The 16,327-nt window shown below is 35.3% G+C and overlaps 1 pseudogene; it reads right to left on the bottom strand.

Moving 5' to 3' along the window:
• Positions 1-179: 179 nt before the first annotated feature.
• LOC139871353 (uncharacterized) lies at positions 180-9,168 on the bottom strand (annotated as a pseudogene).
• Between the last annotated feature and the right edge of the window lie 7,159 nt (positions 9,169-16,327).

Below are 16,327 nucleotides of genomic sequence, written 5' to 3'. Positions count from 1 at the left end.
ACAATTTGGATAGGTAAAATTACACTTAAATCTGGATCAAAATTTGCGATGGATACAAGATAAGTAAGATTTAACTTGAATCTTCATCATATGGTTGATAAGATGGCACAAGAATGGAACAACAATAAGGAGTGCTTCAAAAGAGATGACTGAAAGTCTGAAACCATGACCTTAGCAAATCACTCTTCGTCAGAGTTATTAAACTTTATCGAGTGAGATTGCAAATCTATTTGACCTCCTCTGTAGCTTCCACGCTTCTTTTTTGTCTTCTCGTGACGAAAGTCCCTAAATTAAATACTGAGTTTAGCAACTTTCTATATCTGTATCTATATCTAACATCCATAATACCATCAAGCATGTATGTATAAAAACCCCAAGATGCCAATACATACTACTTGACCAAGAACTTCTTGCGCTTTAGCACCATATCCAATATCTGCACCATCCTGCAGTGTACAGTTTTAACATTAGAACATAATAGATTTTCATTTCATGGGTCCTACCAATATTATGTATGTAATAATAATAAAAAAAATCATACCTTGGCCCAGTAGGAATTATCTTGTAATTTCTCATGAGCAAATTCTACTTGATCAATTTTCACCCTTTGAAATGCATTATAAAATATTCATTATTCATATAAATCAAACCTACAGAAAATTCTATTTTTTTAGAGGTCAGTAAATCACTATTTCAATGAGCTTCATTAGAATCACAACTGATTTTTATAAAATTACAAAAAAAAAAGGACATGGTAACACAATTACACAAACCTCTGCTGAATCAGTACGTTGCTTTTTCCCCGATTTCTTAATTCCTCCATTCATCTCCGGTTTCTCAGATCCTTTTTTATCAGACGTTACATGTGCATCACTTTCATTAACAATTTGATTAATTTCAATCTTTGCAGACTGATGCTCGTTTTCATCAGACACCAATCTTTTCCTTTTCTTACAACTTTTTTGTTCTTCATTAGCCACTTCTAGTTGAACATTTTCATTTTCTTTAGTAGATACCTCTTTTTCATTGCTATTTATCTTCTTATGTTTGTTTTTTTTTCTTTGATTCCTTTACCTCTAATCCATTTGTAGTATCGTCTATAGGCTTCTCCAAAAAATCCGCTTTTGTTTCTTTATTTTCATCACCAGAAACCAACTCATGTTTGTTTTTCTTCTTTTTTACTTTAGTTTCAGTTTCAACAACTACATTATCTTCAGTTTGTCGACTGCATAACACAAAATCCATCATTCACATCATAAAACTTATATCTATAATTGTTCATATTAATTACAGTATATGATTTATTGAATTATGATCAATCAAGGTATTCATTAAAAGAAAGGCGAAAAATAAAAGAAAATGATTGTTTGTGCCATCTTACCATGCATTTACGTATTTGCAATAGATGTCCTCTAAATTAGCAGACGAAGCTTTCCATGTGTCATTCTGCATTAAAAGCAAAATCATCAACGTTTCATAGTCAGCTATAAACTGTTAAAATACAATGCAAATTTAGAATAATATGGAATTAGTAAATGTATATGGGTAAAATATCTAGATATTAATATGTATATGAAAAATATCTAGATATTAAAATGTATAGAAAAATCTAGATATTTATATGTGTAAGAAATATCTAGATATTTATATGTATAAAAATATCTACATATTTATATATCCATGGAAATATCTAGTTTCTAGAAACTTCCATGGAGTAGTATAAATATAGGTGGTGGGTTCATTTGTGTAAGGGGTGAGTAAGTGAAGTGTGAAGTAGAGAAGAAGTAAGAAGTGAAGAAGAGTTAGAAGAAGAAGTTGTGAAGAAGTAAGAGTGTGAGTTGAGTCCATAATATTGTAATTGTTTTTTTGTATTAATAAAAGTGTTCTTTGTTAAGTTTCCCGGTTAAGCCTTAGTTCGTGTTTGAGTTCTTAGTGCACTTGTGTTATTTTTATTATATGGTCGGCTCTGCCGCCTAAGTGATATATGGTCGGTTATACCGCCTGAATGATATATGGTCGACACTGTCGCCTAAATATTATTGTGCACTAAGGATTTATAAAATTAAAGGCTAACCAACGTCAAAGTGTTGGTCTAGTGAGTGAGTATAGCCTAAGTCCTCTATAGTGGGTGTGTTGGGCTCGTCGAAGCTTCCAACAATTGGTATCAGAGCGGGTCGTCCGGGACCATTGCTAGTGGAGGTACTCATCGGTAAACGTTGGACGTTTACATCGACTTGTTTTCACCAAGGCTCTAAGGGAGATTCTGTCGGAGCACAGTTAGGAACTGTGAAAGCTCATCGGTCAGGGACCAAGCTTATTGGACGTTGGACGTCATGATGGCAGATCTTGCAAGTACGAGCAGTGGAATCAAGAGTCTCAATAACCACAACTATGGTTATTGGCGGACTTGTATAGAATCCTACCTACAAGGACAGGATTTATGGGAAATAGTTGCTGGCAGTGACACAACGCCTCCACCGAAAGAAAATGCCGAAGCCTTGAGAAAATGGAACATCAAGGCCGGGAAGGCTTTATTTATATTGAAGACTACAATCGAGGAGGATCTATTGGAGCACATCCGTGACGAGAAAACACCAAAGGCAGCTTGGGAAACTTTTGAAAAATTATTTTCAAAGAAGAATGAAGCACGACTCCAGCTCTTGGAAAATGAGCTCGCAGGTATCTCACAAGGAAGTCTATCTATTTCTCAGTATTTCACCAAGGTGAAATCTATTTGCCGTGAGATATCTCAACTTGCCCCTGAAGAGAAAGTGAGTGATGCAAGGATGAAGAGAATTATCATCCACGGCTTAAGATCCGAGTATAATGGATTTATAGCCGCTGTGAGAGGATGGCCTACTCAACCATCATTAATAGAGCTGGAGAATTTATTGGCTAACCAAGAGGCATTAGCCAAGCAGATGAATGAAGTAACCGTAAAAGACGGAGAAGATGCACTCTTCACCAATAAAAAGAAAGCAACATCTCGAAGACAAGAGGCGATGAAAGAAAGTAAGACATATGGGTGGAAGGGTCACCCAAAATCAAAAGGCAACGCTTCAGGGGGAGCTCAACAAGGAAGAAGAGATCATCGCCAACAATACGGGGAAAATGATAAGAGAAAGAATGGTGAATGCTTCAATTGTGGCAAGAAGGGTCATTTTGCTCGAGATTGTAGATTCCCCAAAAGGCGAACTTTCGAAGGAAATGTGGCCGCCACAAGAGATGAGAAGAAAGAGGTCACATTCGAAGCAACCATTAATGAGGAAACATGGGATGCAGAAGCTGAACTCTCTGTTGAAGCTGACATAGATGATCAAGCTCTTACAACAACTTTAAAGTCAAAAATAAACTACAAAGATGATTGGATCATCGATTCTGGGTGCTCAAATCATATGACCAATGATGAGACGAAGCTGCAAGAAATGGAGGATTACAAAGGAAAAAGAGTCGTGACAGCCAACAATTCAAGGTTGTCTATTTCTCACATTGAAAAGACAATAATTCCAAGTGAAGGTGACTCTCATAAGCTCCATCTCGAGAAGGTGTATCTTGTCCCTGGCCTAAAGAAGAATTTACTGTCAGTACCACAATTGACAGCAGAAGGAAATTATGTGCTCTTTGGACCAGAAGATGTGTCTGTATTCAAGAGAGTGAAGGTGGTTGGCAATCCAATTATGCAAGGAAAAAGAATAGAGTCGGTCTATGTACTATCTGCTGAAACAGCATATGTGGATAAGACTCGAAAGAATGAGAAGGCTGATCTGTGGCATGAACGTCTTGGGCATGTGGGATACAATAAGTTAAAGGAGATGATGGTGAAACGCATAGTAAATGGGCTTCCTCAAATTGATATCCGAACAGATACAATATGTGCTGGATGTCAATTTGGCAAAGCTCACCAATTGCCATTCAAGGAGTCAGCGCATCAGTCCAAGACACCACTAGAGCTAATACACTCAGATGTCTTCGGCCCAGTGAAACAAACATCACTTGAAGGAATGAAGTATATGGTGACATTCATTGATGACTTCTCAAGGTATGTCTGGGTTTACTTCATGAAGGAAAAGTCGGAGACTTTTCAGAAGTTTAAAGAGTTCAAGAAGAAGATAGAAAGTGAGCTTAATAATAAGATTAGGTGCTTACGCACAGATAATGGAGGAGAATATTTATCAACCGAGTTCAATATCTATCTTGAGAAGCACAAGATCAGAAGGCAATTAACTTGCCCTAATACTCCACAACAGAATGGAGTGACAGAACGTAAGAATCGTCATCTTGCTGAAACCTGTCGAAGTATGCTTCATGGTAAGAATGTACCAGGAAGATTTTGGGCCGAATGTATGAGGACGGCTTCATACGTGATTAACAGACTCCCACAAACAAAGTTGGGATATATTTCACCATATGAAAGATTATGGAAGATCAAGCCAACCGTCAACCATCTCAAGGTTTTTGGATGTGTATGCTACGTCTTCGTACCAGATCATCTACGAAGCAAATTTGATAAGAAGGCAATTCGGTGCATTTTTGTCGGTTATGATGAATCAAGAAAAGGATGGAGATGTGATCCAAATACTGGGAAGTGTCATACTTCAAGAAATGTGGTATTTGATGAAGCTTCTTCATGGTGGTCATCTCAAAAGATAGAGCTTCCAGAATCTCATGGATTAGAAGAAGTTCCAGAAGAGAAAGAAAAACATAAAGAGCACATATCGGATCCAATTAAAGAAGGAGATGGATCGTACTCTAAGGAAACGAGTCCATGGAAAACTGGGGTACATCAATCTACATCCGAAGAGGTTCGTCCAAGCCAAATGGATGCCGAGGAGCATGTGCAAGAATTACGGAGATCAACAAGGCCGAGGCAACCTAATCCGAGGTATGCCAATGCTGCTCATGTGGATGAATCAATACCTATTGAGCCTTCCACTTATGAAGAAGCAGCACAAAGTCAAGAATGGCGGAAAGCAATGGAAGAAGAAATTAATGCATTAAAAGAAAACCAGACATGGAGTTTAGTTCCAAAGCCAAAAGATGTAAAACCAATATCTTGTAAATGGGTTTACAAGGTGAAGACTCGATCAGATGGCTCCATTGAAAGGTATAAAGCTCGACTTGTTGCTAGAGGTTTTTCTCAACAATATGGGCTGGATTATGAAGAAACGTTTAGTCCAGTGGCGAAGATCACAACAATTCGAGCTCTACTAGCTTTAGCCGCTAGCAAATCTTGGAAGCTGTGGCAGATGGATGTCAAGAACGCTTTCTTACATGGAGAACTTGACAAAGAAATTTATATGGAGCAACCAAGAGGCTTTGAGAACAAGTCCCATCCTGACCATGTCTGCAAATTAAAGAAAGCACTATACGGCTTGAAGCAGGCTCCAAGAGCTTGGTACGGGAAGATTGGCGAGTTTTTAGTAAAAAGTGGTTTCACAGTTGCTCCTTCAGATTCTAGTTTATTTGTGAAACAAGATCAAGGAAAACTAGCCATAGTGCTAGTATATGTGGATGACTTAATCATCACGGGAGATCACTATGAGGAGATCCAAAGAACAAGAGAGAATCTGTCTATCAGATTTCATATGAAGGAGCTTGGAGAACTCAAACATTTTCTTGGACTCGAAATAGAGCAGAAAAGAGAAGGATTATTTCTGGGACAACGAAAATATGCGCGAGATCTTTTACAAAAGTACGGAATGCTTAATTGCAAACCTATCTCAACTCCGATGGATCCGAATACAAAACTACGAGCAGATGAAGGAAAAAGTCTTCAAGATGTTACCATGTATCGAAAGATGGTCGGAAGTCTTATTTATCTCACACTAAGCCGGCCAGATATATCTTATGCAGTTGGAGTGGTTAGTCGATACATGAGCAATCCGAAGAAGCCTCACCTTGATGTTGTACGACGCATCTTAAGGTATGTTAAAGGCACTATTAACTTTGGTATTTTATACAAGAAAACAAAAGAATGTCACGTGACTGGATATTGTGACGCCGATTATGCTGGAGACTATGATACACGACGATCAACAACTGGATACATGTTTAGTCTTGGATCGGGAGTAATATCATGGTGCAGCAAGAGACAACCAACTGTATCCTTATCAAGCACCGAAGCAGAATATCGATCGGCAGCATCAGCAACACAAGAAATTACATGGTTGAAACAACTAATGGAAGATCTTCATCAATCAACAGACTATCAAGTAGAGCTTTTCTGCGATAACTTATCAGCTATACGTCTAGCAGAAAATCCAGTCTTTCATGCAAGAACAAAACATATAGAAGTGCACTATCACTATGTACGCGAGAAGGTCCTTGAAGGGGAGATCAAGATGGTGCCAACAAAGACAGATGAACAAGTTGCAGATATATTCACCAAGAGCCTAAGTAAACCAAAGTTTGAAAAATTCAGAGAAGCACTTGGAATAGTCTGCAAGACATCGTTGGAAGAAAATTTGCATTGAGGGGGAGTGTTAAAATACAATGCAAATTTAGAATAATATGGAATTAGTAAATGTATATGGGTAAAATATCTAGATATTAATATGTATATGAAAAATATCTAGATATTAAAATGTATAGAAAAATCTAGATATTTATATGTGTAAGAAATATCTAGATATTTATATGTATAAAAATATCTAGATATTTATATATCCATGGAAATATCTAGTTTCTAGAAACTTCCATGGAGTAGTATAAATATAAGTGGTGGGTTCATTTGTGTAAGGGGTGAGTAAGTGAAGTGTGAAGTAGAGAAGAAGTAAGAAGTGAAGAAGAGTTAGAAGAAGAAGTTGTGAAGAAGTAAGAGTGTGAGTTGAGTCCATAATATTGTAATTGTTTTTTTGTATTAATAAAAGTGTTCTTTGTTAAGTTTCCCGGTTAAGCCTTAGTTCGTGTTTGAGTTCTTAGTGCACTTGTGTTATTTTTATTATATGGTCGGCTCTGCCGCCTAAGTGATATATGGTCGGTTATACCGCCTGAATGATATATGGTCGACACTGTCGCCTAAATATTATTGTGCACTAAGGATTTATAAAATTAAAGGCTAACCAACGTCAAAGTGTTGGTCTAGTGAGTGAGTATAGCCTAAGTCCTCTATAGTGGGTGTGTTGGGCTCGTCGAAGCTTCCAACATAAACCGCACCGATGCATTAACCAAACACAATTTTATTAAGAAAAGAGGGAGACAGCAGCTATTAGCAAACATAAAATCTACATAAAATACTTAAAAAACAAAGAGTCTTCCAAATCCTAAATTTAATCTCAGACTACAGTTTTGCTGCTTGTGAATAGAAATATGGAATATATAATTCAACTATATTGCAAACTCGTGTTTCTGACATGGTATTCGAATCTTAAATGATCTCACAAAGTTATCTACTACTTCCATTGCAAACTACATCCCTATCAGGGTAAAACTGTAAGTTTACAGAAAACTAACCGCAGACTATAGCTAAAACATACCCATCATAATTTCTACAGAGTTACGTTAGAATGTTAAATACTTAAATAAATTGTATATTTACAAAGTGAGGGGATAAGTTCTTTAGTATCATGCTTCACATCCATATTTATAATTTTAACACTTGAAATAAAATTGCACCTTATTATGTGTAATAAATTACTGTATATATTATGCTAAAAATGTAAATTGGCAGAGTTAGTCCATTTCTAAGATGTGTCTGTGAACGTTCCCAGTGTCAATTTCCCCAAAATGAATATAAATTAATTAATGCATAAAAAAAATAAAAGAAAAAAAGAAACCTGAATGCGAGATTCGGATTGAAATCGTTTGAAGGTTTTTGGGAACCCGTTACGATGAAGGTAGTCAAGGATGATGGATTAGTGAAGGATCTGTTTTGTTTCTGGTGTCATTATTACGAATTCGCCGTTTGTAGCTGTCATTTTACTGTTATTTAATATCAGAATTTATAAATTAGTACTCCGTATGATTTTAGTTCTGGTTCTAAGGTTTATATTATGCCCTGGCAAATCAAACCCACAATTTAAAAAATGGGTTCATTGGATCTTAATTTTAAGGTCTAGTAGGGTGCGGACAAAATTTCATTCCTCGTCCCTGAACTTTACATCGATTTTGACTTCCTGTCCTTTTTCTTTTTCTTTGTGCATACCTCGTCCCTAAACTATCAAAAGAGTACATTCCTCGTCCCCCGTCTACTTTCTGTCAAAACCTGCCGTTACCCCTTATCACGTGCATGTCATGTGAGGGTATTTTAGTCTTTTTGATGTTTTTTTTCCCAAACTGATCTTCTTTCTCAAATAAAATATACTACTACTAAAACACATAATACAAGTACTCAATTCATCTTCAATTCATCTTTATCTTCAAGTTACACATGAACATATCCAAATCCAAATACAAATACAAACACACTCAAATCCCAACCACATTAAACGATTAAATCTAATAAATTTACAAATATTCCATTAAAAATATCATATCTCTTTTCAAGCATCAAATGCGCTAATTCCACAATCGAGTATCCATCCCTTTGTTTTGAGTTTAGTTAAAGCATCAATTTCGCTAATTCCACAATCAGTCCACTTCAATGTACACCACCACCTTCTTACGATCGTAGAAATGGTGTCCCACTTCATATAAGTTTAGTAGAGAACACAACAAAATAACGTCCAATTGAACGGAAACTATCCCTTTTTTTTTATCAAAGTAACCAAACCAATGAAAAAACCCTGGATTAGTCATATACCTTTCGAGAAAATTCATAAGGACTCCACAATGCATTGGCAACATCAGGAGGTATCATCATTTCAGAAACACCTTGATTAGCAATACCAACTATTTTGACTTTAGATGCAATGCCTTCCTCACCATCTGTAAACAGGTACATAAACAATAAAAATAATCTTTATCCGCTTCCTCCATTTCATTATTATCACACACAAATTTATCTTTTGTGGGTGTGCCCTCTTTTTTGGAGTATCCATCGCTTCCGTACACTGTCCCGGAGATCCAACTCCATTTTGAAAGTTCTTCACCTACAATGAAGAACAAAATTGAACAAAAGTACTTACCTTGAAGCTTCATAAAAGTACTTACCTGCAAAGTTCTTCACCTACACTGTTCATGAAACCCTAATTCATAAAAGTACTTACCTTGAAGCTTCATCTCCCTCATTCATCACAAAATATAAACCCGAATATCTAATTAAATCCAAACTAAACAAATACGAGTAAACCCTAACTAAATTACAATCAAAATTCATAAACGAAACACACTTTCGACAAAAACTTAAATCAAAATTTCTTTTTCACTTTTTCTTTCATCACCTACCTGCAAATTCTTGCTTTTTCTTCAATAACCTCATCATCAAAGACCCAAATCGAAGACCCAAATCGAAGATTGATAGAAGACCTAAGTCGAAGAACCAAATCAAAGGCTCAAAAACCAATTCGAAGATCCCTTGCAATTGATCGAAGACCCAAAATCGAAGGTTCAAAACCCATGAAGATCCGATTGCCTGTTCCCCATGAAGATTTAATATGTGGTTGCCTAACAGGAGAAATGATATATGAGATTGAATATGTGGTTGCCTAAAGATCTTGTGGTATGATTTGATTTTCAATTACACCCATTTAGGTGATTTTTAATTGAGTCAGTGATTGTAAATGAAAGTTTTAGAGAGATGAAAGTTTTAGAGAGAAAGGTTTTAGAGAGAAGATAGTGACTATGGTTTAAATGTTTAATTGGGGGTTTATACAAAAATGATAAAAATACCCTCACATGACATGTACGTGATAAGGGGTAACGGCAGATTTTGACAGAAAGCAGACGGGGGGACGAGGGATGTACTCTTTTGATAGTTTAGGGACGAAGAATGCACAAAAAAAAAAGAAAAAGGACAGGGAGTCAAAATCGATGTAAAGTTCAGGGACGATGAATGAAATTTTGTCTAGGGTGTGAGTTTATAAAGGATAAGAAATCTTGTGGGTCAAAAATTGAACTATTTATATCACAAGGAAAAAGTGACGGGTCTATCGGGTCCTATGTTCGGGTCCAATGGGTTCTACGTTTTCGATGCCCGTTTTCGTCGTAAAATTTCGACGCGCATTTTCGACGCGCGTTTTCGACGCCCGTTTTCGCAGCGCGTTTTCGGGCGCGAGTTTTCTTAGCGCATTTTTGGCACTTGATTTCGGCGTGCGTTTTCGGCGCGGTTTTCGCAGCGCTTTTTCTTCTGGCGTTTTCAACGCGATTTCGGCGGGCGTTTCCGACGCCCGTTTTCGGCGAGCGTCTCCGGCCGGCGTTTTCGGCTGGCGTTTCCGGTGGGCGTTCTCGGCACCCGTTTTCGGCGCGCTTTTTCGGCGCCCGTTTTCGGCGCGCTTTTTCGGCGCCGGTTTTCGGCGCGCGTTTTTGGCGCAGGTTTCCGGTGCGCGTTTTCTGCCGGCGTTTTCGGCGCCCGTTTTAGGCGAGCGTTTCCGGCGCGCGTTTTAAGAGGGCGTTTTCGGTGCGCGTTTTGTGATGACCCGGAAAATTTCGACTAATTTAAACCAATTCTCTATATGATTTAATATTATTTAAATATATATATATATATATATATATATATATATATATATATATATATATATATATATATATATATATATATATATATATATATATTATAAGATGTACAAGTAAAACACTCATTGCTACTGTAAAACGACTTTGCTGCAGTAAAACACTATTTGCTACAGTGAAACCGTATTTTGCTACAGTGCTCACTATTTGCTACAGTAAACACTGTTTGATGTCGACGAACTAGCAAACAAAAACGGAAAAAGCGGCCATGCGATCGCATGGCAAAAACACTGAAAACTCATGCGATCGCATGAGCTACAGTAAATGGAAAAGTATTATAAAAGGTCAGTTTGCTCGACGAAGTAACACACCAATACTTTCTTATATTTATATTATAATTATAATTAAAATTTATAATTTAAGTTTAATAATAATAAGGTATATACGCGGGTGTTTTTAATTCGAGTTTCAAACCGTTTTAAGCTAAGAAAATATTGGGTATTGTTCGGGGTATTGTTCTTGAATCCAAGGCCAACCATACAGTCGTCTACCATCATTACGTCTACGCAATTTGCCTACAATATTGAGTCTCAATATTGAACTGTGAGTTTATAGTCTCCCTTTTTAAATACTTTAAATATTTTTGAGCTGAGAATACATGCAATTTATTTTAAACGCGATAAGACACAAGTACATACTAAATTCTACACTGAGTTAAACCGAAAATCCCTTAGCTTTGGTAACTAGTAGCTGCCAGTACATAGGATATGGACTGGTGGGCGCGAATAATTGTATATGGATCCATAGGGCTTGATATCTACGTCCGAGCTAGAGCGCTAGCCTTTTAACGAACGCATGTTATTTGAGTTTATGACACGTTGGTTTGCGTGTATTAAAATGAATGGGGTAATTATCACTATATCGTTAAGTTTAGTTACCAGGGTGCTCTGTTACGTAGAATCTATTGATAAAGTTTTGATGAAATCTTGTGGTCTATCTTTATATATTTATGACTCGAGCAATTAAACCTATAACTTACCAACATTCGTGTTGACTTTTTAGCATGTTTTATTCTCAGGTCCTTAGAATTCTTCCGCTGTGATGTGCTTGTTGCCTGCATGGAGTCTCTCATGCTTTGTACAAAGTTTATTACATTCAAAATAAAACTGCGTTGTGTAATAAATAATTGGACTGTGATGTCAACCTGTAAATTAAAGACTTATGTATTTTGGGGTTTTGCTTATACCTAAGCACTCGCCCACATGTTTATAACTTTCTTTGTTTAGAAAGTCACTTATTTTAATGAATGCAATATTTTATCAAAACGTATCATATAGAGGTCAAAACCTCACTGTGGAATCAATGATTAACGTGCCGCGTCAATAGCGATTTTGACGGGTCGTTACAGTTGGTATCCGAGCTTGAGGTCATAGGGAACCAGAAATTACATTAGTGTGTTTAACTGGTAATTGTTAGGATGCATTAGTGAGTCTAGACTATGACCATATCTGTTTTTACTGATTTTTGCTTATCATTTGGTCAAAAACATTATATGTGATATATTTATATGCTAACGTAATTGTTATTTCAATTATGTGATAGATGACTTCTTCTAATCCTATCATTTTGTACGACTCAGAATCGGACACTGAATCTATTATATCCACAACTGAAAAGGGCGTTCCAATACCTATTAAAGAAGAAATTGTGTTAGCCGGGGAATCTCAACTTCAGGTTAACCCAGAGGAGGTCTCAGCTCCACCCAGCTTTAGTTTTCCAGAGCCACAGTATCGTTGGCATGGACCCATGATCCCTGGAGTAAACGAGGATCGTCCATTTCTAAACGAACATGGACATTGGGCCAGATACACCGCCGACGGACGGGTTGTGAATATTACGCCTGGCAGATTTCGGTTCATGACCACCGGTACATATTCTCGTACACATGATGCAGACAGTTCGTCATCATATTCTCCTACACATGACTCAGATAGTTCGTCATCAGACGAGATCAGTGAGGAGGAGGATTTCGCTAATGAAATAAAAGAAGTCACTAAGGAGAAATTCTGTAACGACCCGGATTTTTCCGATCATTTTATACCTATGAGATTAATATTTACATAAATTAAACCTTACCAACATGATAAGCAATCTAAATTGTTGAGATTTATGTTTTTAATAAGAGTTTTACACAACGTTTGACCGTCCAATTTGACCGATGATATCACGAACTATATAACAAACGATAATTATATGTTTGTGTATATATATGTATTTATATATATTTAACATGATCTAAGAATGGTTTAACATCTCATTGTGTACTAATAACAATAAGTTATAAGTATACTTTGAGACTACTAACTTAAGTTTTCAAAATGATAACTATACGTAACGTTATTTGACATATATACCTTTAACCTATAATACTTATACAAGTATCGTATAAATATGTATTTAATCACTTTTAAAGGGCTTATATACATAAAACAATATAAGTATATTTACAAAAGATAGCTATATTTGAATTCTCGTTCCGTTTCCTCAAAATTTCTACACGTATACCTAGAGTATATGTACTCGTATCATACCCAGCTCCTATACGCATTTACTATTAGTATATACACATCACAATCACTTTATTAGCAGCCATGAGTCAGCTAATTTTGGATCTTAGCATGCATGATTAATCAATTTGGCATATTACAAGACTTTTGCACAATATTACAAATTTATACATCTTTTCACCACCATTTATACTCCATTCCAATTTCATTTTTACTACACATTTTCTCTAACCAAAAACACACTCTTAGGAACCTTAAGTGTTCTTCACAATCTCAGCAAATAACCATGAAGATCTAGCTTCAAAAACAAGCCTTAATCATCATAATAAATTCCTTACAAGAAAATTTCAATAATCCTTCCAAAAATACAAGTTTACTTCCAACCTTTTGATCCAACTCCACCACTCTTTTGGTTCTAAGATTTTTCTCATCTTTTACAGTAACTTTGTCCAAGTAACTTGAGGTAGTAACCTTGTTCATAACCTTATTCAATTCATATTTATATAGCTATCTTATTTTGTGTTGTAAAATTTTAACAACAAGAACATAGTTTGAATGATTTCAAACTTGTTTGCAAACTAAATAGATCCTTCTAACTTAACTTTTAAAACACTTCAAGACCTGTAATATATCATAATGATATGCTAACTTAACAAGATATAACTTGGTTTTACAAAGAACATCTTAAAAACTGAATCTACGTCGTCGGAGTGCAACCGGGGGCTGTTTTGGGTTGGATAATTAAAAACCATCTTAAGCTTTGAATTGGAAGTTCATGTTCTGGAAAAATGATATTTCTTATGAATATGTTAACACATAAAAATTTCATGGTTTAACTCAAAGTGTAAGTATTTTTAGAAAAATGATCATTAAATGTTGTTTTTATGATGGCAAATGATCACTTTCATAAGTTTCACCAAAGTTTGACCTATAACCTGTGATTTCGAATACAACCTAAGGTATTTTCAGTTCATATTCTTAAAATTTGACTCGATCCAAGGAAGTGGCAAGTTGAACCAACAAAAACGGAGTTGTAATGAAGAAACTACGACTAAAACAAGATCGGGTATCCGAAGCTAGTTTAGCTACGAAAATATTTGGAGAAAAATTAAATTAATCATATATTTCTAATTAATATGATATTTCATATATATTTACTTATGATTTGATTTTATATATTTCAGGACCACCCGTAAACAACACGAGAAGATTAATCATAAGACCTCATGATTGTACGCAACACGTCATTTGACAACACGGTACTTTATGTACGTAACACGTCACTTGACAACATGGTACCATGGGTCGAGATTAATTCTGATCAATACGAATACGATGGGGTCTTTATTTATTTTATTTAAGCAACTAATTGTGGACCACTAACATCGGACTGCTAACTACGGACTAAGAAAATATTAAAAGTATTAAAAGTATATATATATATATATATATATATATATATATATATATATATATATATATATATATATATATATATATATATATATATATATATATATATAACGATTACTTAAAAAGAAAATATGTTGATATTATATATATATATATATATATATATATATATATATATATATATATATATATATATGTAACGATTACTTATGATTTGATTTTATATATTTCAGGACCACCCGTAAACAACACGAGAAGATTAATCATAAGACCTCATGATTGTACGCAACACGTCATTTGACAACACGGTACTTTATGTACGCAACACGTCACTTGACAACATGGTACCATGGGTCGAGATTAATTCTGATCAATACGAATACGATGGGGTCTTTATTTATTTTATTTAAGCAACTAATTGTGGACCACTAACATCGGACTGCTAACTACGGACTAAGAAAATATTAAAAGTATTAAAAGTATATATATATATATATATATATATATATATATATATATATATATATATATATATATATATATATATATATGTAACGATTACTTAAAAAGAAAATATGTTGATATATTATATATATGGTTAGGTTCGTGATATCTATCGGAGACCAAGTCGTGATAAATACCTTCAAGGCAAAAGTGAGTATATAGTCCCACTTTTAAACTCTAAATATTTCGGGATGAGAATACATGCATTTTATGATTTACGTTATGGACACAAGTGATTAAAAATATATATTCTACGTTGAGTTGTACCACTGGCATACTTCCCTGTAACTTGGTAACTATTATTTACATGAGGTATTGTAAACACGAATCCTGTTGATAGATCTATCGGGCCTGACAACCCCAACCGGACTGGACGACCAGTATTCAACGGTTGCACAGTACTTCATTTCGGTAACTACACTTGGTACGGTGTAGTAAGATTTCATAATAAAGGGAATATGCGACGTTGATTAAATGTTAAGTATGGTTATCAAGTGCTCAACAACTTAGAATATTTTTATTAAAACGTTTATATATGAAATCTTGTGGTCTATATTTATAACGCTGCCGGCATTAAACCTATATCTCACCAACTTTATGTTGACGTATTAAGCATGTTTATTCTCAGGTGATAACTAAAAGCTTCCGCTGCAACATGTTGAATTTAAGCAAGATCTTGAGTATGCATATTTGTGTCAAAAATAAAACTGCATATCGGAGGATTTGTAATGTAAAATATGTTGGAAGTCGTATTGTTATTATCACATGTAAAGTTTGTAAGTCTAAGATTATCGCTAAACGATAATCATTATTAAGTTGTTTAAACCTTGTATTTGTAATAAAAGCTATGGTTTGTATTGTAAAAACGAATGCAGTTTTTGAAAAATGTCGCATATAGAGGTCAATACCTCGCGATGAAATCATATGTTATTGTAATCGTCCTTATGGTTAAGGTTGGGTTATGACAAATTCCAACTTGCTATAGATAATAAAAACAACCACAGTAATAAAAAGACCTTAATTATTAAAAAGAAACAGGACCATTCGATCCGTAACCACCCTTATTGTATTAAACCCACTGAGGCAACGGGTACCTTAAAACCCCAACCAAAAATTAAATACACTACCAGAATGTCTGTCGGACCATGTGCACACAAACAATTGGCAGAGAGAACCAAATGGGAAGAAGTTTTCGATAGTTCTGAATAAACGACCTCGCAACCATAAATCTTCCATGTGCTATTCTATTGCTTATGAGTGCCACTCTATCTTGTTATGTAGAATAAGCATAT

The sequence above is a fragment of the Rutidosis leptorrhynchoides genome, chromosome 10, assembly GCF_046630445.1.
Source record: "Rutidosis leptorrhynchoides isolate AG116_Rl617_1_P2 chromosome 10, CSIRO_AGI_Rlap_v1, whole genome shotgun sequence".
Classification (NCBI taxonomy): domain Eukaryota; kingdom Viridiplantae; phylum Streptophyta; class Magnoliopsida; order Asterales; family Asteraceae; genus Rutidosis; species Rutidosis leptorrhynchoides.
Note: the sequence above shows the minus strand (reverse complement) of the source record. Positions and strands in the feature narration are given on the sequence as shown.